Here is a 21287-nt window from a genome sequence, read left to right on the forward strand (position 1 = left end):
CAACCCTGCCACCACCTCCGCACAGCTCAGCAGGAGGGGAGGGGCCTTGACGCAGGGCTGGCTCTCAAGACCTCTGAGGTGGCCCGAGGTCCATTCACCAGTTCCTTCCCATTCATTTATTCCTTCTGTCACGATCCCATGGAGGGGAGACCAGGTTGGGCTGGCACTGCCCTCTCCCAGGTCCCTCTCCCTCGAGGCCCCTGGACCGAGCCTCCTCGCCCCAGCTGGGAGCCCCCTGGACCGCAGAGCCAGCACCCTCACCCCTCCAGAGTGTCTGCACCCTGAGCTGCCCGTGGGCGCCCCAATCCTCCACGTAGCTCTACGGGCTCTGCTTGTGAGGGGCCATGTACCCCAAATTTGGGTGGGCGTGCCTAGAGTTGTGCCTGCTGCAGCTCCTACTTCAGGACCCTCCTGTTCAGAGCACAGAAAGCAGAGCCTGGAGGTGGGCTCAGAGGGGCACCGAGGGGCCGTGTGCGGGTGCAGAGCTCGGACCCCCGCCACACGGCTGCATTCTGAAATGTCACTTCCCTTCTTTCTAGGAATTCCCCGAGGACATCTTAAAATTGTAGAAAGTTAGTCTTGTTCTGCATGATTTAAAGAAAGGATCAGCCTTCCCTCTCCCCCCAACCTCCTAAAAGTGAACCAGGGAGCCCAAGCCAGAGGGGCAAGCCCAGAGCCCACCTTGGGGTCCTGGAGGCTGTGTCGGGACGGGGGTGGGCGGGGGCGTCTACCCTCTGGGGCACTGCCTGGAGCTCGGGTGTCCTCCGGGCGGCTGGGGGCAAAGGAGAGGCTCCGGCTGGCCTGGCGGAGACGGGGGACAGGGCTCCTCGGGCGGGTCGCCAACTCTACTGCCAGGGTCCTTGTTTTAAAACACTTTGTTTCTGATACAGTTTTAGACTCCCAGAAAAGCTGTCGAGGTGAGTTCGCCTGGACGCTCCATCCAGCTTCCTCTAACATTAACGCTTTAAGTAGCCCCAGCAGCGGTCAAAACCAGGACGTTAACGCTGCCCTGTTGTTCACCGAGCGCAGACCTCAGCAGCTTCCCCACTAGTGTCCCTCTGTGGTAGCAGCCCCGCTAGGACCACGTGCGGTGTTGCGGGCATGTCTCTTCAGCCCTGTCCAGTCCGGGGCGGTTTGAAGGGCGCTGGTCAGGCCCCGCGTTGGTCTGTCTGCTGATCCTTGCACCTGGACTGAGGCTGGTTTGGGCAGGAATCCCACGGGAGGGGTCGGGACAGGGCCATGCCCATTGGCGGTGGTGCTAACGTGTCCATCACAGCATTAAGGCCTGGTGATGAGAGGCCGGCCTGGTGGCGCAAGCCATTAAGTGCGTGTGCTCCGCTGCGGCGGCCCAAGGTTCACAGGTTTGGATCCTGGGCGCACACTGACGCACTGCTTGTCAAGCCACACTGTGGTGGCGTCCCATATAAAGTAGAGGAAGATGGGCACAGATATTAGCCCAGGGCCAATCTTCCTCAGCAAAAAGAGGAGGATTGGCATGGATGTTAGCTCAGGGCTAATCTTCCTCGAAAAGAAAAGAAAAGAAAAAAAGAAAAGAAAAGAAAAGCCTGGCGATGAGTCCCCGAGGTCGCCCACCTGGCCCAGAGCTGGCTGGGAGCCTCACCGGCACTGCGGATACAACTCAGATTTGTGGGTGAAGGGATCACTCTGGCCACTGTGTGAAGTGAGCAGGGCCGAGCTTCCTGGGTCCTCCACACGGGGAGACCCTGTCCCCTCTCCTTTCTGGTTCCACCCCACTCTGGGGGGTCTGGCCCTCCATGAGGGAGGGCTGGGCAATCGGGACACCTGATGTCCAGGATGTCCCTGGCTACAGCCGTCGGTCAGGCCCAGGAGGCTCATGGAGGCTGGAGGCTGCCCGCCCTCCCGCTGACCCATTGCCCTCTGCCCTGACACGCTCTCTGCCTTCTCTTCTCTGTGGACCATGACGTCGCACCTACAAGGGAACCTGGCACCCGGCCAGGGCTCAGCCGGGAAAAGAACAGCTTCTCTTCCTTCACTCACGGGGCACACACCCAGAGGCGGCCACGTGCCCTGGGCTCAGAGAGGCCAGGGAGACTCCGGCTCCTTCAGTCACCAGATGTGTGACCTCAGAGGGGTTACTTTGCCTCTTGGGGCCTCAGCATCTGATCTGCAGACCCTCACAGGGTCTGCAAGTCTCTAAAGGACCTCGTGGGCTTTGCCTCGATGTCTCACCTCTGCCGTTATACCGCGGAAGTGGCCGTAGGCAAACGCACACGACTGCACGTGGCTGTGTTCCAACAAAACGTTGCTGACCAAGACCTTGCGAGCCTCGGAGCACATGACGAGGTGTCGAGGGAAAACACCATGGGTTCTGGTGGCGGGTTCACGGTGCTGCTGCCATGAGCATGGCGCAGGCGCCCACGTGCTCCACTCGGGCCTCTGCCTGTCTCCTCACCTCACCCACAAAGCCCTCGTGGTGGACCGTCAGCCAGGGCAGGGGGAAGTCACGTGCTTGCTGACGGAAAGAATGTGCCACCTCAGGAGAGAGAACACTGATGAGGCCTGGAGTTCTCATCTGCAGCAGCAGATGCAGAGGACATCAGAATGTCATCCATGGGTCACGGAGGGAGAAGGACCCAGCCCAGGCCTCCCACAACAGCCCAGAAATAGTCACCCTGAGCACGAAAGAGTTAGTGCACATGTCATCCATAAACCCCGTCCAAGGAGAATGCCAGAAGAAGCCCAGCCAGCTGACCACGAATCAGAGCAGAGGATACGAGACTGTCGTCGAGACGAGGCTGAGGGAGGGCAGGGGGAGGGCGAGGAGCCTGTGCCTAAGGCCTAGCACGCGCTACCACACGCATTAAATAGGCGAACAGACGGTCGGGAATGACCAAGATTAAGTCACCAACCTCTAGGTGCCAAACAACACAAGAGCTAAATGCATAAAGCCAGACTGAAAGGTGAAACAGGGCCTGATGGCGGCAGACGCAGGAACTCGCACTGGGTCTCCTCACAGTCAGGTCTAGCGGCAGCTGAAACACACAAACAGACGTGGCTGTAGATATGGATCTTCACGTTCCTCAGAGAGAAAACATACTGTTTCCTAAAGGCCGTGATGTGATGTACTTGCCACAAGGAAACCCCAATGAACAAAAAAAGTAGATTAACCCAAATGATCCTATTATAACCCAACAAAATTTAAAATAAATACCAAAAAGTGTCACACACATACTCCCAATCTTAACCACTCAGAAACTAAGAGCATGTTCCGAGGTAATCCTTAAATAAAACAGGAAATCAAATCTGGACACGTCGGGGCCAGCCTTGATGGTCTAGAGGTTAAAGTTCAGCACGCTCCACTCCAGCGGCCCAGGTTCTGTTCCCAGACACGGAACCACACCACCCGTCTGTCAGCTGCTGCAGCTCACACGGAAGAACCAGAAGGACAATTAGCATATACAACCATGCAATGGGGTTTTGGGGGGGAAAAAAGAGGAAGATTGGCAACAGATGTCAGCTCAGGGCGAATCTTTCCCTGCAAAAAAAAAAAAAAAAATGTGGCCATGCAAGCTTTTTGGAACCACGAAAATGTAAACATGCCTCCGCAGAGCCCAGGGCTCTCAGACACTCAGAGGAAAGAATCAGTGGGGATTTTGTGCCCATCCTAGGAAATCAGAATGAGAACAGTAAAATATGTTTTAAAAAATAGAGAGAGGAAATTATGTAGATAAAACCAGAGATAAGTAGAAAACAAATAAGTAAAAACGAGAAATGATCAAGTGTTTTTTCTAAAAGCAAATAAAATAGAACCCCTCAGCCCTGGCCAAAAGCCTGATTAAGGAATGGTGGTCTCAATTTAGAATTTGTGCATATTGACATTTAGAAACCCACATATAATTAGGAATGAGAAAGGAGGCCCCAGGGTGGAAAACACTGGAAGAATGACATAATCCACTACTTGCAAATCTGGGGCAGCTGCTTGGAGACCTGGAGCAAACAGGTAATTTTCTAGTGAATACAAATTACCAAAATAACTTAAAATAAGAAAAACATGAATAGACAAATGCAAGACGCTGGAAAAGTGATTAAAAATGGATGAGCAAAGGAAAGCAGCAGAAACAGATGTTCATGGCCAGCATGATGTAACCGCGGTCATCCCAGAGTTCTGTTAACTTTTCCAAGACATGAAAAGATGGAAAACTCTGTAATTCATGAAGCCACTGTAATTTAATACAAAATCCTGATGTCGTACAAAAAAAGAAAACCATAAACAAACATCACTGATAAATGAAGATGAGAAAAAAATCTAAATAAGAGAATAGCAGAGAACCAGTAAAGGGTTTGCAGAATACATAGGATGACTTCGCAGGCCCAGGCCAGGCTTCCACAGGTGGCTCAGTGTTTGACCTGAGCAATTTCATTGACAAATTAGCACAGAAATTCCACAGAACCAAATCAATAAGTACTGAAAAGAATGTGACAAAATTCAGCAATCATAATTAATAATAATACTAATAAAATAGAAAAAGAAATGAAAGACTTTGCACAAACAGTGGCCGAGATCACTCCACGTGGAAAACAGAAAATTGTTAACAAAAAGCGCAGGAATGGGTAGTGACACCTGCCATGGCCATTGTTATCCAGCATTTTCTTGGAGGTTCTAGCAAATGCAATAAGATAAGAAAATCAAATAAATGGCATTACAAAAAAGACAAAATTACTTGTGTTGATGACATGATTGTGAACCTAGTGACTCCCCTGTACCCTGGTTTAAAAACTTAAAAACCAGTGAGAAAATTTGATGCGAGATGAACACACAGCAGCAGGAGGCTCCTCACGCCTCCAGCCGTCCGCACCAGAAGCGAAGCAGCGCAGACGTCTACTTGCGGCAGCAAGTGTGTGTTCCAGCGACAGTGCCCTGACCAGCAGCCCAACAAGGCAGCTGAAGGCCAAAGGCCCTCTCTGCCCTCGCAGCCTGCGGCGGGTGGGCAGTGAGCCACTCTGCCCTTCCGGCAGCCTCCCCTCCGGCCTCCAGGGCGGTCCTCGTCCGGCTGCAGGGTGAAGCTGGCCCACATCGCCTGCAGGAGCGTGAAGATCGGGCAGAAGCAGCTGCCACCTTCTCTGAGGCCGCGTCTTGGAAGCGCCCCAGGCTGCCTGTCTGTGTCCTCGTGGTCACCACTTGGTCAGGGCCTGGCCGGGCTGCAAGGGGGCTGCACGCAGTCTCACTTTGGGCAAAGGGGCCGTGTGGTGAGCAGCAGTCTTCCCACAACAACAAAAGCTGTAAAATATCTTGACCAGAAAGGTGGGGAATCGACTCAAGTACAACCACACACTGAGTGCAGAGCAAACGAGAAGAGCGGGACAGACAGACAGACGGGAGACTCGCTCTCGGAGCACAGCCCAGAGCCAGACACACTTGTAGCCAGAACCCCAACTTCTCGAATTGGGTGAAGCGACCTCAGAGGTACTGTGAAGTAGGCTCACAGAGCGCTGAGATGAGAGAAGACCCGAGGGGCAGCGGGGCCTGGTCCAAATCCCGCCTCTGCCAGTTGCGGGCCGCATGCCCGTGGGCGGTGACAGCCTCCTCAGCCTCGGTCTCCACGTCTGTCAAGTGTGAGGGGAGTGAACACGCGAGAGGCACCTGCAGCGGCAGCTGGCCCCGGCGCTCTGGCTCACGGTCGGCTCAGGCCAGCAGTGTTGGTGGCAGGTCTCAGAACTGACCTAAGACCACCGAAACACAGTCCGTGGGCTCCTGACACAGGAGGAAGTCGTCCAGGCCCAGAATAGGGTCCAGAACTGGATTCCGGAACGTGTGCGAAGCTCCTGAACAACAAAGCCGGGATTCACAGTCGGTGGGGAAAGTGGTGGTTTGATTAAACAACATCTTAGAGCGATGGGGTGAGGGACTGGGCTTCCTGGGGCAGAGGCAGGGTGCCAGGAGGGCCAGCAGCACCTGGGGAACGTGCCCCAGGGTGCGGGCCATGAGGAGGAGGGCCGACCCAGAACCAGGGCCCAGGCAGCGCAGAGGCAAGGACCCCAGGCCCGAGGAGGAGGTTCAGGGGGCGGCTGGCTCAGCACTCGGGATCCCTCCGGCTCCGTGACACAGTATCAGTCTGGGAGAACGTGACCCATGAGCTCAGGGTCTGGGGAATGTGTTTCCGCTGCTGCCCCCGCAGCTGACAGCTGTTCCCCATCAGGGCAGCGCGGCGCGGCCTCTGGCGGCCCCTTGTTTCCCAGCAGGAAGCCTGAGGCCACACAACTGCAGGCCAGGTGTGGATGCTCCTCCCATCGCCACCCCTGCTGGAGACCAGCTCCAGGACAGCCCCGTGGGGGGACAGACAGGGTCCAGGTGGGGAGCAGGCGAAGGCTGGATGCGCCGGCCTTTCTTGTCTGTGTGGATATCACTAGGCTCCAGATGTGGGGAGGGTGGGTGGGGAGGAGGGGTGGGTGGAGCGGGGAGGGGAGGTATGGGGAGCAGGGGAAGAGGGGTGTGTGGAGAGCAGGGAAGAGGGGGTGTGTGGAGCAGGGAGGAGGGGGTGGGTAGAGCGGGGAGGAGGGATGTGGGGTGGGGGAGGAGGGGATGGGGCAGGGGGAGGAGCAGGGGTGAAGGGAGGAGGAGTTAGGGAAGAGGGTGGGGGCAGCGGGGAGGAGGGGCTCGCCGCCCCCTTCTGGTCTCTGACGTGGTGGTAACTGTATTGGGGTCCCTCAGCCCCCCAACGCAGGATGCAGCCTGAACCCTTGCTGAATGGTTCTTGGCGCCCACACCCAGGTGGATGGACTTCCAGCACCGACTGCAGCCCCCAGACGGTGCTCCTCCCGGGCCAGGAGCATCCCAGCTCCTGATGGTCCCACCAGTCAGGATCCACAGACCAGAACCTTCTGGATGCACGGCCTGGCCAGCCTACACGGAATTTCCCAGCCGCTCAGGGCCTGGTCCTGCACCCTGGGCTTCGGTTTCCTTCTGCGCAGGGCCAGGGCCATGCCTATGCCTCTGTGCTTGAGTCCTGTGCCCCTGCCCCCCCACCTGTGAGGTTAGGCGCCCCACCCACCCACAGCGCTGGTACCTGTCCACTGACGAGTCCTCTGCTGCCCCAGCCCTGCCCGACTTGGGATGTGGCTTGTGGACAAATGGGGGGGCTCCCGCCAGGCAAGTGGCAGTGCCAACTCAACCTGGGGTGAGCGAGGATCCCTGGCTGGAACCAGGGTGGGCTGGAGGCCGCTCTGTGGGATGGGGGCTGCCCTTTCCTGCCCAGAGCGCCCCCTCTGTGGGCCCTGGCAGCTCCCAGCCCTCTGGTTCAGGCCCTGCCCAGCCCCCAGGGCTCACCCTCTGCACAGGGGTGTGGAGGCCCTCCACAGGCCAGGCCTGTGCCCAGCAGTCCAGGCGGTGTGCGTGGCAGAATGTTTTCAGAAGCAGCCCCATAAAACCACAGGGAAGACGCAGGGCCTACAGGAGGAGGCGCCGGTACAGGACGGAGGGCAGAGGGACTCACAGTGTTGGGGAGAGCGGGCCCATGCGGCTGTCCCTCCAAGGGAGGGTCTGCCACACTTGGGACCCCAGGCGGCTTCCATTTCTCTGGAGCCATTTCCACGTCACTGCAGGCCCCTCGTTGTACCAAAGACAGATGGGGGAGCCTGTTGACTTTTCTAAAAAAATAGCTTTGTGGAGATATAATTCACATGACATAAAATTCACCCTTTTAAAGTGTACAGTTCAGTGGTTTTTAGTTTATGCACAAGGTTGTGCAACCACCAGCTCTGTCTAATTCCAGAATGTTTCATCACTCCCAAAAGAAATCCTGTACCCCTTTCCCTCAACTGTCCCCAGTCCCAGCCCCTGGCCACTGCTAACCCACTTTCTGTCCCTGTGGATCTGCCCGTGCTGGACGTTTCCTGTGTGTGAACAGACTCACACGCTAGGGGCCTCTTGTGTCTGGCTTCTTCACTTCACACAATGTCTTCGAGGCTCATCCACGTTCTTGCCTGTGTCGGTGCTTTGTTCCCTTTTGCGGCTGAGTAGTACTCCACTGTATGCACACTTGGTCTATCCAGTCATCCGATGGTGACGTTTGGGCTGTTTCCGTCTTTGGCTGTTGTGCGCAGTGCCGCCATGAACATTGGTGGACTAGTTTCTATGTGGACAGATGTTTTCCATTCTCTTGGGTGCATGCCTAAGAGCAGAATTGCTGGGCCGTATGGCAACTGTGTCCAACATTCTGAAGACCTATGTGTCCTCCGCAGCGGCGCGGCGTACAGCCCCAGCCCCGTGTGCGAGCGTTCGATCACTCACGCCCTCGCCAGCACTTGCTCTTCTCTGGCTTTTTGATCCCAGCCATCCAGATGGGGTGAAGTGCCCTCTCATTCTTTTTTTTTGAAGATTGGCCCTGAGCTAACATCTGTTGCCAATCTTCCTTCTTTTTTTCCCCTTTTTTTTCCCTCCCCAAAGCCCCAGTAGGTAGTTGTATGTCATAGCTGCACATCCTTCTAGTTGCTCCATGTGGGATGTGGCCTCAGCATGGCTTGATGAGCGGTGAGTAGGTCCACGCCCGGGATCTGAACCGGCGACCCCCAGGCCGCCGAAGCGGAGTACATGAACTTAACCACAATGCCACCGGTCTGGCCCCAAGTGCCCTCTCACTCTGATCTGCGTTTCCCTGACGACCGATGCTGAGCATCGTTTCATGTGCTTGTCAGCCATTTCTGTCAATTATTTTGAAAACATGTATTCAAGTCCTTTGCCCATTCTTTAATTCGGTTGTTTGTCTTTGTATTGTTGAGTCGTAAGAGTCCGTCAGGTGCCGGTCTTTAACTGCTCACCCTGCAGGTGAGCGTCACTGCTGCCGGGGGCCCTGCCTGGACCTCACGTGACCTCAGCCCAGCTGGAAGAGCACGTGGCGTGTCTGAGGGGCATCGCTGTCCCTGCCACATGCCTGCAGGATTAGATCCGAGGAGCGGGTGGCTGGCACTCCTCACCTGCCTGTCACCACTCCTGGAGATGTCACCCGTGCCCATACTGAGCTCCTTGTGTATTTGGGTCTCCTTCCTCGTCTGGTGACGGTGACTGGCCCACACAGTGTTCACTGCCCACGACCTGAGAGTGTGTGTCGACACCTGGTGCAGGTGGCACCCGCATGGCTCTTTACCCTGGAACGTTCTTAGCTATTCATACCTGTTTGTTTTCAATGCTAACCTTCTCATCAGCTTACCTGCTGCAGAGCCGTTCTCTGGTTCTGTAACTGGCCGGGTCACGTGTACACGGGCTCAGGATGACCTGTTGCCACTGTGACGCCGAGACTCTGCCTCAGACAGCACATGCCCTTCCGCTGGTGGAGCGTCCTTCAGGCACTTGTCAGGATTTTTCCATAGAGATCCACGTGTGCAGGCTGCGCCTAGACAGTTTATAACCTTATTGCTGTTGTGAATGATGCCTTCATTTTATCACCTCGTCTAACTGGAAGCTGCTGGATGGGAAATTGTCGGTCTCTGAACAGTGCACAGCTGCCCTCCTGCACTCACCTGTGGCTTCTGACTTTTCCGGTGGTTTCTGGGCCTGCATGAGGTCACAGCAGGGAGGCAGGGTGGGGTGTGTCCCGGACTCTTTCTGGGAATATGGCCAGGTGAGGCATGGCTGTCCCTGTGGCTGAGGCAGGAGACTGGCTGGCCCCTTGCCGGTGCCCCCAGTGCTGCCTGGCTGGGCTCCGGGCAAGACCAGGGGGCACGTGGACACAGCGTGTGGGTGGAGGCCTGGGCCTCGCCCCAGGAGGTGCCTCCAAGCCGGGCCTCTTCTCAGCAGCTGCCCCCTGGGGCAGAGGCCTGCTCGTCCCTCTCCTCGTTCCTTGGAGAACCGCAGTGTTGGAGTTGTGGGCTTTGTCGAGAGGGTACTGTGCCTGGCACTCGGGGGACTGGAGGGGCATTAGGATTTAGGGTCACCGACGGCAGCCCGAGTCTCTCTCAGGGAGGCCAGGCCACCCCCCAGCACCCACTGGCCCCAAGAGCCGCCATCGGACGGGTGCCTGCCTGGTTCACTCCGCCCAGCCAGGCGGCCAAGCGTCCTGTTTACCAGTGATGCCTGCGGGGATGGCGGCCTCAGAGAGGGTGGGCTGGCCACAGAGGGGCCGGACATCATCTGTGCTGATCAGACGAGATACACCAGGCCCTGGCAGCATGCCCGCCCTCGCTCACCGGGACGCCCCACCCCAAAACGCCCGGGCTGTCCACCACCCGGCCTCCACACGGTGCCCCACCCAGCGGGACCTGCAGGCAGCTCCCACTTTATGGGATGGGGAGGCTCAGGGCTGAGAGCCAGCGCGGATTGGGGTCCCCGAGGCCCCAGGCCCCAGGGAGCAGGGCAGCAGGAAGTGACCTATCCCCGACTTTGAGCTCTCCTGGGGACACCAGATGGATGTGGAGACGCTCACGGCCTCTGTCTCCCTCCAGATCCCCCGACCCCTGCCAGGGAGGGGCTGGGAGCAGGAGCCTCTAGAGTGGGGCCCCTGGCCAGGGAGGGACCACCCGGCCCCAGCATGTGGTTCTCATTTCAGCTGTGATGGCTCCTCCCACTCCATTCTTCCTCCCCTGTCCCCTGGGCTGAGGGCCACGGAGGTGACCCTGCCCTGTGCTGGCCGGCACAGGGCCCTCCCAGGTCCCCATGTCCCACCACACGAGCCAGCAGGCAGTGGCCCAAACTCGGCCACCTCTCAGAGTGCCTGCAGCCGAAGGCTGGTCCAGTCCAGCCTCTGGAAGGGCCCAGCACAGGGGGGTCGGCACTGCCCACCAGCTCAACCCGTGGAGGGCCCCAGCCACAGACGCCCCCGGCCTGTCCACCCCACCCAGGCCCCCAGCTCCCCTGGGCTGACCACAGGGCCCACACAGAACTGCCATGGTTCTGCCAGGGCAGGGGGAGGCCAGCAGCCAAGGTCACCTGGCTGGTGTTTGACCCCAGCCAGTGGATCACGGAGCCACCCCCATCCCAACTGGGGGCACCCCTATCCATCCATTCACTCTTGCCACCAAGAGTGACGGCAGCAGTGACCACACAGACCAATGTCCCCCATGAGGACCACGTCCCTGGGGCAGAGACCAGCTGATGAGAGTCAGAGGGTCATGGCCGCTGTGGGTGGGATGATGGAGCAGTGGAGGGACGGCCCACAGCAGACGTATCTCAGGCCTGGCTGAGCCACCACACACCCCACCTCGCGGGAGGGCCAGGGCAGTGGGCTCAACCTGGACGTGGGGACCAGGGCCTCCTGGGGGAGGGGTTGCTCTGATGCTGACAGGGTCCCGGAACAAGAGGGGTCTCCACTTGAGATGGAACCCAGTCACAGCAGTGGGCCCAGCAGCCTTGGTGGCGCCCTCAGAAGAGAAGGGGCCTCCCCTGGGCTCCGTGCTCTGCCCAGCCCTGGGGGGAACATGGGAGGGGTTCCCTGAGGGGAGCAGGCCTTGCCTGGGGGTCTCGGTCAGGGAGACGCAGTAGAGCTGGGGTGCCCCCCTGAGGGGCCATCGTTGGAGCACCCGCCAGGAGCACAGAGGGAGCAAACCTCCCCAAGCCCAACCCTGGGTGGGTGTGGGGGTGGGAGCAGGAGGCTTCGGCCACTGGAGGGAAGTGGTGGGTGGGAAGGTGAGGAGTGGGCAGGAGAGGGGGGCAGGAGAGGGGGCAGGTGAGGGGGCAGGTGGGGAGGGGACAGGAGAGGAGGCAGCAGGTGAAGAGGGGGCAGGAGGGGGGGCAGGTGAGGAGGGGACAGGAGAGGGGGGCAGGTGAGGAGGGGGCAGATGAGGAGGGGACAGGAGAGGGGGCAGGTGTGGGGGCAGATGAGGAGGGGGCAGATGAGGAGGGGGCAGGTGAGAAGGAGGGCAGGTGAGGAGGGCAGGTGAGGAGGGGACAGGAGAGGGGGCAGGGGAAGAGGGGGCAGGAGAGGGGGGCAGGTGAGGAGGGGGCAGGAGAGGGGGGCAGGGGAAGAGGGGGCAGGAGAGGGGACAGGTGAAGAGGGTGCAGGAGGGGGGGCAGGTGAGGAGAGGGCAGGTGAGGAGGGGGCAGGAGAGGGGGCAGGTGAAGAGGGGACGGGAGAGGAGGCGGCAGGTGAGGAAGGGACAGGAGAGGGGGCAGCTGTGGGGGCAGGTGAGAAGGGGGCAGGAGAGGGGGGCTGCACTGGCAAAGGTGAAGGCAGAGATGAATTGGGGGAGGGGTGCAGAGGCCACCCTGGCCAGAGTAGGGGACATGAAGAGTCTGAACCAGCCCCACAGTGCTGGCCACAGAGTGAGGTGGCCCCCAAACTGTGAGCACAGTTGGGGAGCAGAACAGACTTTGTTATTAGGTTCCCCTAAGGAGCCTCCCGGGCAGTGAGGTGAGGGGCTCCCGCAGCCTTGGGGAGCAGCTGTGGACCACCCCCCACTGTAGCTCAGGCCCAGGAATTCCACTCTAAAGAAAGCCAGTGTCCACTCAGGGCCTCAGCCAGGAGTCTGGCCCACTCTGTCCCAGCCGCAGCTGTCTGAGGCCCGCCCAGCCGTGCCCACCTGCACCCCTCTTTCCCTCTTCTCCTGTGAGTCCGGGGAGCCAAGGGCTTCTGCTCCCCCCGGCCCTAGGTCTTCCTGGACGAGCCTTCTTGGGCCCAAGGACTATTTTCCTCCAGCAATTTCCAGGATCTTCCCTTTGGTAAAACAATCACTTTTATTGGAAATCTGGCCCCCCAGCTCCACCGGGTTATCAGGCCCCCGGGCAGCCGCAGGGGACAGTGCACTGGGCAGACAGCAATGGCCCTGGGGGCAGTGACCGCCCACCGCTCAGATAGGGACACTGAGGCTGGGAGCCCAGAGACTTGCAGGAGGCCAGATGGGTGTGGGCGGGTCTGGCTCCTGGAAACCCCCGAGACCCACCAACAGGATGGAGGTGGTCTCTCTCTGCCCAGCCTCACCTCAGCCAGCCCACCATGGGGACCTCCTCTGCCCACCCCCTGCCTGCCCGCCCAGTCCCCCCTCCCCGCAGCGTGCACCCTGTGCGGGGGGTGGGCGGGGTTGGCCAGGACCGGCTCTGGGTCTGGCCCCCACCAAGCTGAGGCACCCAAGGGACAGTCCCAGCTCACACAGGAAGCACTGAGGTCAGCCTTGGGCCAGAGGAGGAGGTGGAGGAGGAGGAGGAGCTGGGAAGGGCCACCTCCTGGAGCAGAGCCAGGGGACACACAGCAGGGGGCGGGGGGGCCTTCCCCTTCCACACCGGGTGAGGGGAGGGGAAGGGCTGCTCAGGAGCAATGGGGTCTTGTGTATGTGGGGGGTTATGGGGGCTGTGTGTGCATGTGAGTTTTGGGGGGATGCCCTGGAACAGCCAGGAGGTACAAAGCAGATAGGGGAGCCTGGCCAGAGCCCAGAGTTGGCCTGGATGCTCAGGGGAACCGCCAGTGCCCTGGGAGGCATGAAATTAGCCGAGAGCAATGAATTTGACCCCCAAAGTCAGAAAGGAGCGGGTCTGCCTCAGCCGGCCCTGCCCCCAGCCCCAGCCTGCAGCATCCCCCCTCCAGGCTGGGACGTCCCCCCTCCAGGCTGGGACGGAGCTCTGGGCTCCAGGAGCTACAGCAGCATGGGCCCCACGTGCCAGGCCCCGGGCAGCCTCTCACCCTGCTGTTGAGCTGGGATTTTCCTCCTTGGGGAATCTCAGCTTCTGGACCAAGTTAGGACCATCAGACATTAGCTGCCTGGGAATGAAGCCCCTGGTCCCTAACAGAGCGAGGATGGAGCCTGCCCTCCCGCCTCAGGGGCATCTTGGGGCACGCTCTTCCCTCCTGACCCCCGAGGGGCATCCCAGCCTCTCCATCGGGGCCTTGCCCTGGCCTCCACCCCCAGCAGACTCCAGGGCGCTCAGGGGCACTGGCAAGGCAGGGTCTCGTCGAGCCTGGGCCCTGGATCTGGGTGGGGTGGGCTCTAGGAGGCTGTGTGCATGGGGGACAAGGAGCTAGGGGTAGGCTCCTGGCCACAGGGACACGGTCCTTGGGTAATCAGACACTCCTTGCCCTCCTGGGGCTGAGAAAGATGACAAGTGTGTATTTAAACAATTAAATAAACAGCACATGAAGAAATTGTATTTACAACTCATATTATAGATAGAAGTCTAATTTCTTTAATACATAAAGAGCTCTTACAAATCAATAAGAAAAAGACCATTATTTTCCAAATAGAAAATAAACAGCGTTTCAACAGATAGTTCACAGGACGTGGAGACGTGGGCAGTGTGCAGTTTCTCTAGTGCTGGAAGGAAAGCTAGCAAACGGCATGGAGATGCTGAGTCTCCCTTGCCTCACTGACACGGATCCCGAAGTCTGACAACTCTCGGCGTCTGTGGGTAAACAGGCGCCCTCCTGTGCTCTTGGGGGGTAAATTGGTCCAACCCACAGCGTGCAATTTGGGAATATCTTCCCAGATCACACATGTACGTTTCTTGGTTTAGCGATTCCACTCCTGGGAATCCACCCTACAAATCTGTTCCCGCAGGACAATGACCGGAGGACAAGCCACAGGCGGGGCCACTGTCTGTAACAGCAGAAGAGGGGAGGCAGAGCAGGGACAGGTAGACAAATTGTGATCCCTCTCCGCAGTGGATCCTACACAGACGCCCGCGTGTGGACCTCACCAAGATCACTCGACAGCTAAAAAAGAACAGAGAGCGAAAGAAGCAGGAAGCCCTGCTTCTGGTGAGAGAGAAAGAAGCAGGAAGCCTCCTGGTGAGAGAGAAAGAAGCAGGAAGCCCTAGGTTCCCGTGTTTATAAACTCATGGAAAGGAGGCTCGGGCCACATTGGCCGTCCCTGGGGTGTGGCTGCATCAGGCGGGGTGTGGACCCCACCTGTTTTTCTGCACCTCTTGAACATCGTTCGAGTCATCGTGCAATGCCTGTCAGAGGCATCTTCAATCCCCCAAATGAAGCCCATCGCTGCTGGTGGAGGGTGGACCGTTGGGCCAGCAGGCGGCCGCAGCCGTCCAGGTGTGCGGTCTGGGGCTCAGGCCAGAGTGGCGGCCGAGAGACGGAGGCAGAGGTGATCTCCTGCCTGGGCCTTGGTGCTCCAGGTCTGAGGCCAGAGGGTCGGGATGTGGACTCAGGGCTGGCGCATCCCTGCTGGGGCCTCTGGGCGAGGCAGCCAGGGCTCGACGCCTGTGTCCTAGGCTGGCCTGAACGCCGTGTGCCAATGGGGGCAGCCTGCAGGGCAGCCCGGGGAGCGGTGCTGGTCACGGGGCCGAGGTCTCCTCCGGGCGCCGGCCCAGCGGCCCAGATGGTTCTCCTTCCGCTGGGAGCGCTGGCCGCCGGGGCAGAGCGCCGGGAAGAGCCTCCAGCTGGCCCTCGTCTCGGTTCCTCTCCCTGATGTTGTTTTTGCTGGAAAATCAATTCTGAGAGTCCAGCTGGGCCCCAGCCAGAGCGGCTGGGCAGTGCGGCCTCTTCCCGCCTCCTCTGGGCCTCGCCTGGGCCCCACGTGGGGGCGGGGCAGGAAGGACCTGGATGGGGGCTGAGGTCGCAGGGAGCGAGCCTGCCTCCCTGCCCTGTTCCCTGCTCAGGCCACCCCAGGACCACTGTCCTCTAACATCCTGTCTAGGGCCCCGCTGGCGTCCACAGATGCCCGTGCTGGGTACCCACTCACTGTCACCGCAGCCCTAAGCCCCCAGGGCAGCACCCAGATGGAGGGCAGTAGGCAGCCGCAGCTGGGTTCGTCAAAGGACCAAAGGGGAGCATCGGTGATGGCGGTAAGGTAGCGGGAACCCCTCCCTGCCGGCACCACTGCCAAGACCTTCCACGCCCCTCCCACTCCCCTGGCTCAGCCCCAGGCCCAGGGAGCCGCCTCTGCGCCCGGCCCTGGGGCTCACGTGTTCTTGCTGGTGGCGGGGGAGGGGGTCCCAGGACCGCCAGCAGGGTGTCGTCTCCATGCCCCCACTGCCCAGAGGAGCTGCCCTTCCGCCCCGTGAGCGCCACGGTGTCACCCACTACGGCGTCCGTCCCTCTCCACTGGTTTGTGCCCCGATCACGTCTCAAGTTTACCCGTGCACACATGCATGCACACATGAACACATAGACGCTCATACACACCAGACCAGCTCTCTCTGGGTCTCCGTCCATCTCTGTGGTCACTCTGCTGCCCCATCTGCTTTTTCATGGGCCTACAGTCTCATCATCCCAAGTCCACAGACCCCTGTTATTCCGTATGAATTTGGGGATAAGATTGTTGAATTTGCTACAAATAAACAGCTGGACTTTTGGCGGGATGGCAATGCCCCCCACGCCGATCTGGAGAGAAGGCGTGTTTGGCAGACCTGCGGTTGTGCAGACAGTTCCGTGTCCACCCCAGAGGCCGGTGCCCTTTGCTAATTCCCAGGCCGTCCGTCAAGCTTGCCGTCGGGCTGGTGGGGCCTGGCCCACTCACTTGGAACTAGCGTAGCGGGTCACACCCTGTGTCCTGAGAAAACACAACATAAGGCGGCAGGAGGGCACTGAGCAGGCCCTTGGGCGCCAGCGTGTGTGGACGCGAGCCCATTGTGTTTGGTCAGTGGGTGGGTAGGGGCGTTTGCGAGTGGCCGGGAGGGCTGTCCCCGTGGATGAGCCACCCGTCCCATTGGCTCTGGTGCTTTGCTGATTTTGTTGGTTTCTATCCTGACAACCAGCGATTACCGCAGATTCTCTCCTCCTTCTGCGTCCCAGCCTCACACTCGTGCTCTTGTCTCCTTCTCGCTGTGGCCGTGGCCTCTGGCACAATGTTAATCTCTGGGAGATGAGCTGGGGTCCCCGCTTCACCGATAGGGACACCGAGACTGGGAGGGTTGGGGCTCGCCTACCATCACAGGGCCCGAGGACGACTCCTGTCCGCACCTCCTTCCGGCCTGCTCCGGGACCCTCAGAGTCACCTGACCGCCCTCCTCTCACACCCACACCCGCGTCAGCGACAGCAGCACCTCCAGAACCCACCCCTTCCCGCTGGGGTCTGGGCCACCCTGGCGCTCACCAGGTGCCCAGCGGTGGGGACAGGGCGGGACGGGGCAGAGGCTCCTCTGGCTGCTGGGGGTGGGGGCCTGAGCAGATGATGGGTGGCCCTGGAGGGGACCCACGGGGCCCAGTGGGGGCATGTGGCACACTCATCAGGGGACCCTGGGGCTCCTGACGGGCCCTGTAGGGGCTGCCAATGAGCTGGTGACACATTGCGGGGGCTGGAGCCTCCCACAGGGCTCCAGGAGGCCTCTGGCCCCACAGGGCGGGCCCTCGGGTCAGACATGGGCAGGGCAGCGTCCAGTAGGGAGGCGGAACCCACCTGCCGGGCGGGGCCAAGGGCTGAGGCCTTGGGCACAGTGAGGGGCCACCGTGGGGTTGGCCTGGAGACCACAGGCCACTGGCCACAACTGCCAGTGACCTCTGCAGGAGTCAGGGGACAGGAGCCAGGCAGGGAACCTCGGGGGCTTGCACTTGGGCTGGGACCGGCACCCCTGCGACCAGGGTCCCACGTCAGGAGGGGCAGGGCTGGGGCAAGGGGATGGGGGGCTTCACTTTCAAGCCTGGTGGGAGACCTGAGGGTCCTGGTGAGCACCGCACACAGCAGGTGCAGACTGGCGGGGGTTCCCACGGTAGGCTCTGAGCCCAGAGGAGCAGCGCCAGCCCGTCCACCACCCTCCTGACATGGTCTGCAGTGGGCACCGCCAGCCCGGTCCTTCCCCACTGGGTTGGGCTGGGGTCCAGGAGCCCATCCCTCCTGCCTGCAGAAGGGCCGTGCCTGCCCTGCTCAAGGAGCCCAGGGAGGTCTCCCCCACCCGGAGTGCGGCCCTCGGGCCCCTCTGGGGACAGAGAGCCTCAAGGAAAAGCAGTCCCAGCCGCAGCCCCACCCGGTGGGAAGGGAGTCCGGGGCGGGGGCCCCAGGGGCTCTGGGCTGCTTCAGGAGGAAGGAGAGCAGCACAGCGGGCCTCACCCCCCGCCCCACCATCAGTCTGGGCGGGCGAGAGGAGGACATTTCAGACACGTGAGGTTTTACAGAATCACCTCCCCTGAGCCCATCCTCAGGAAGCTACTGCAGGATGCGCTTCAGCAAAATGGAGTGTAAACCCGAGACGAGGGGGATGTGGGGTCAGGAGACAGTGCAGCCAGCACGGCAGGGTCAGTCATTCGTCCACTCAGTCACTCACTCAGCAAACGCCACCACACCCTGGTCGTTCAGCAGGGTACATTCTAGTCCTTCCTGAAGCTTCCATTTCTGTGAAGGGAGTTAGACCAAAAGAGGTTTTCAGATTAAAATAGAAACTATGGTTTTAGCTCTGACACGTAAAGAGCTTAGAAGTTGTCACTCCTGTCTTTACAACAAAAAAAAAGCTGGAAAACAGAGAAATCAACAACTTTCTTGGACCCATCACAGAACCGAGTCACAGGGCAAACCAGCACCCTGAAATCTGGAGGGACAGTGATGAGATCAGCTCGCCTGGAGCAGATGCCACCAGGGCCATGACTGGCGGGCTCACTCGGACGGCGCCTGCGTGATTCACTGGAGGCCCAGTGGACTACAGAGAGACGCTCCAGGAAAGCAACGGCCCCAGCCCGCAGCCCCCATCCTGGGCGGGCACCACGGAGCCGTCCCCTCGTGTGGCCCACATAAAGGGACCAGGCGGGCCACACCGGTGCCTGCCTCCTCCGCTCACGTGTCTGTGAAACCCGTTGGTGCTGTCTGTGACCCGAACTGTGCTCATCGTCACCGCTGTCGAGCATTTCGTTGTGAAAAGCACAGCCAGCCTGTCCATTCCAGCGCTGACGGACGGTTGTTTGCAGTTTCCGACCACTGAGGTGGAAGCAGCTCCCGGCGCTCCTGGACCCTCCTCTTAGTCACCATGCGTCTGCGTCTCTGCTGGGAACATGCCTGGGAGTGGACACGCCGGGCCACAGCGAGGCTTCGCTGGGGCCCTGGGACACGGACTCTGAGTCGGGCATCTGCACAGGTGGTTTCCTAAGGAGCGCTCTCAGCAGCCCCGACAGGGTCCTGAAGGGAGCACCACCAGGCAGAGGGAGAAGCTGGGTCCATCAGCGCCCAGAGCCAGGACGGAGTTTCAAAACTGTCCTCAACTGAGTCAAAGGGGTCAGATCTTTGTGCCCCTGTATGCCAGTTGTTGGGTGTGCGGTCTCCTGGGGAGAGTCGGCTTTCCTTGGCTGAGGACAATGCCCAGAGAGGACCAAGCCCTGAGCCATCAGTGGCCAACACTCCTAGTGGCTGGGGACTGAACACTTCACTCCTCAGAGGAGATGTGGGGTGCCCTGCGGTCCCCACTATGGTCCCCTCCTCGGTCCTGAGGGGAGACGTGGGGTGCCCCGTGGGCCCCACTACAGCCCACCCCTTGCACCACTGGATTCACTTTGTAGAGGAAATTCACCCCATCTGGGAACAGTCCTTCAGTGATTCTGGATGGTCTTTTTTGCTCTACGGACTTGGAATCAGAGTTAACGTAACCTCATAAAATGAGTTGGGTGGTGCACCCTCCTTTCTGTGCCTGGAAGTGTGTGTGAAATTAGAGTTATTTCTTTTCTAAATATTTGTCAAGACTAACCATTGAAGCCATCCAGATTTGTAATTTGAGGAAGTGTTAAGTTTAATTTCTTTCAAGTTATAGAGCTATTCAGATCTTTTATGTTTTGTGTCAGTGTTAGCAAGTGTTTTTTATTTCATTTCTTCTAAATTTCCAGCATAAAGTTGCCCATCATATCCTCTGTCGTTTTAACCTCCTGGGAACTGTAAGGGTGTCTCCTCTTCATGCCTGATACCGGTTGTACTTGTTTTACTTTATTTATTTGCCAGAGTTTTATCAACTTTATTTTTTCAATGAACTCTGTTGACTTTGTGGATCCTCTCTGCTACGTGTTTGTTATCTATTTTATTAATTCCAATCTTATATTTATTATTTCAGTCCATCTACGATTTTAAGTTTTGTCATTCTTTTTCTAGTTGCTTAAGATACATATAAATTTATGTTAATTTCAGTCTTTGTTCTTTTCTAATATTTTCAGTTTTCTTCTAAGTTAATTACTTTAGCTGTTTCCCAGTTTGTTTGTTGTTTGTGTGTGTGAGGAAGACTGGCCCTGGGCTAACATCCATGCCCATCTTTCTCTACTTTATATGGGACGCCGCCACAGCACGGCAAGTGGTACATCGGTGCGCTCCTGGGATCTGATCCTGTGAACCCCAGGCTGCCGAAGCATAGTGTGCAAACTTCACCACCACACCACCGGGCTGGCCCTGTTTCCCAGTTTTTACATGTTGTATTTTCACTGTTATTCAGGATTCCTGAAGGAAAGAACGAGAATAAAGGGGAAACAATGGAAGATAAGATGGCTGAGAATTTTCCAGAACTGAGGAAAGACACGGATTCACCAGTTCACGAAGTGTGATGAGCTCTGGGAAGGATAAATAAGAACAGAACTGCACACAAGCTGCAATGAGAAAGCAGAATGCCAGAGCGAAGAGAGGAATTTGAAAGCAACCAGAGGGAAAAGCGAGAGCCCCAAGGGATGGCGACCAGGAGGACCCCAGCTCCTGAGGACAGAAGGAGGCACGGAGCGGGGGAAAAACAGCTCCTGCCCCAGATTCTTCGCCCAGCACAATGCCTTGCCAAGTGGGTGGGCAAAACTAGGCATTTTCCCCAGAAGTTCCCCACAAATAGGTCTCTGTAGACAGTTTCCCCAGCAGAACAGCCTTGAAAGGACCACTGAAGGACACGCTCCAGGACACAGAGGAGCTGAGAGCTGGAGAACCCGAGGTGTGACCCCTGGGCACCCCGGCAGTGGCTTGGGGCCGGGAGGGAAACGCCAAGCTCAGGAAAGAGCAGGCCTCTGGGGGCAGCCGAGGCCCTGTCCTGCCCCTGCCCCAGTCTAGTGTGAGACTGAGAAGCAAGGGCAGCTGGGTCAAGGTCATGTAGGCACACAGGAGGGCAGAGGTCATGACCCACACCGGTCACACTCGGGGGCCCTGGCAGGGGAGGGGTGTGGCATCCTGAGGGCTCTGAGTGCCAGGGAGGGCTGTGAACAGGGAGCAAGGCGGCCCCACGTGCACAGGACTCTGCTGGAGGGCACTGCCAGGGCTGCCAGGGGAGCAGCCGTGGTTTGATGGACACACCGGTTCTGCCTCGAGCTGCTCGAGGAACGGCCGCCGTTTCACGCGGCCATGCAGCTTCCTCCTGGTTTTCTCCTGCAGAGGCCTTGGTGTCCACTATGCCCCAGGTCTCGGCCGCCTGCGGAGGGGGCACTAGGCAGAGAAGGGTGGGCCCTCGTCCTAGCACCGCCCACCACCACCCAGAGCACGCAGCTTCCGGGCCAGGACCCTGGTGC

Source organism: Diceros bicornis, chromosome 8 (genome assembly GCF_020826845.1).
Source record: "Diceros bicornis minor isolate mBicDic1 chromosome 8, mDicBic1.mat.cur, whole genome shotgun sequence".
NCBI classification, from domain to species: Eukaryota; Metazoa; Chordata; class Mammalia; order Perissodactyla; family Rhinocerotidae; genus Diceros; species Diceros bicornis.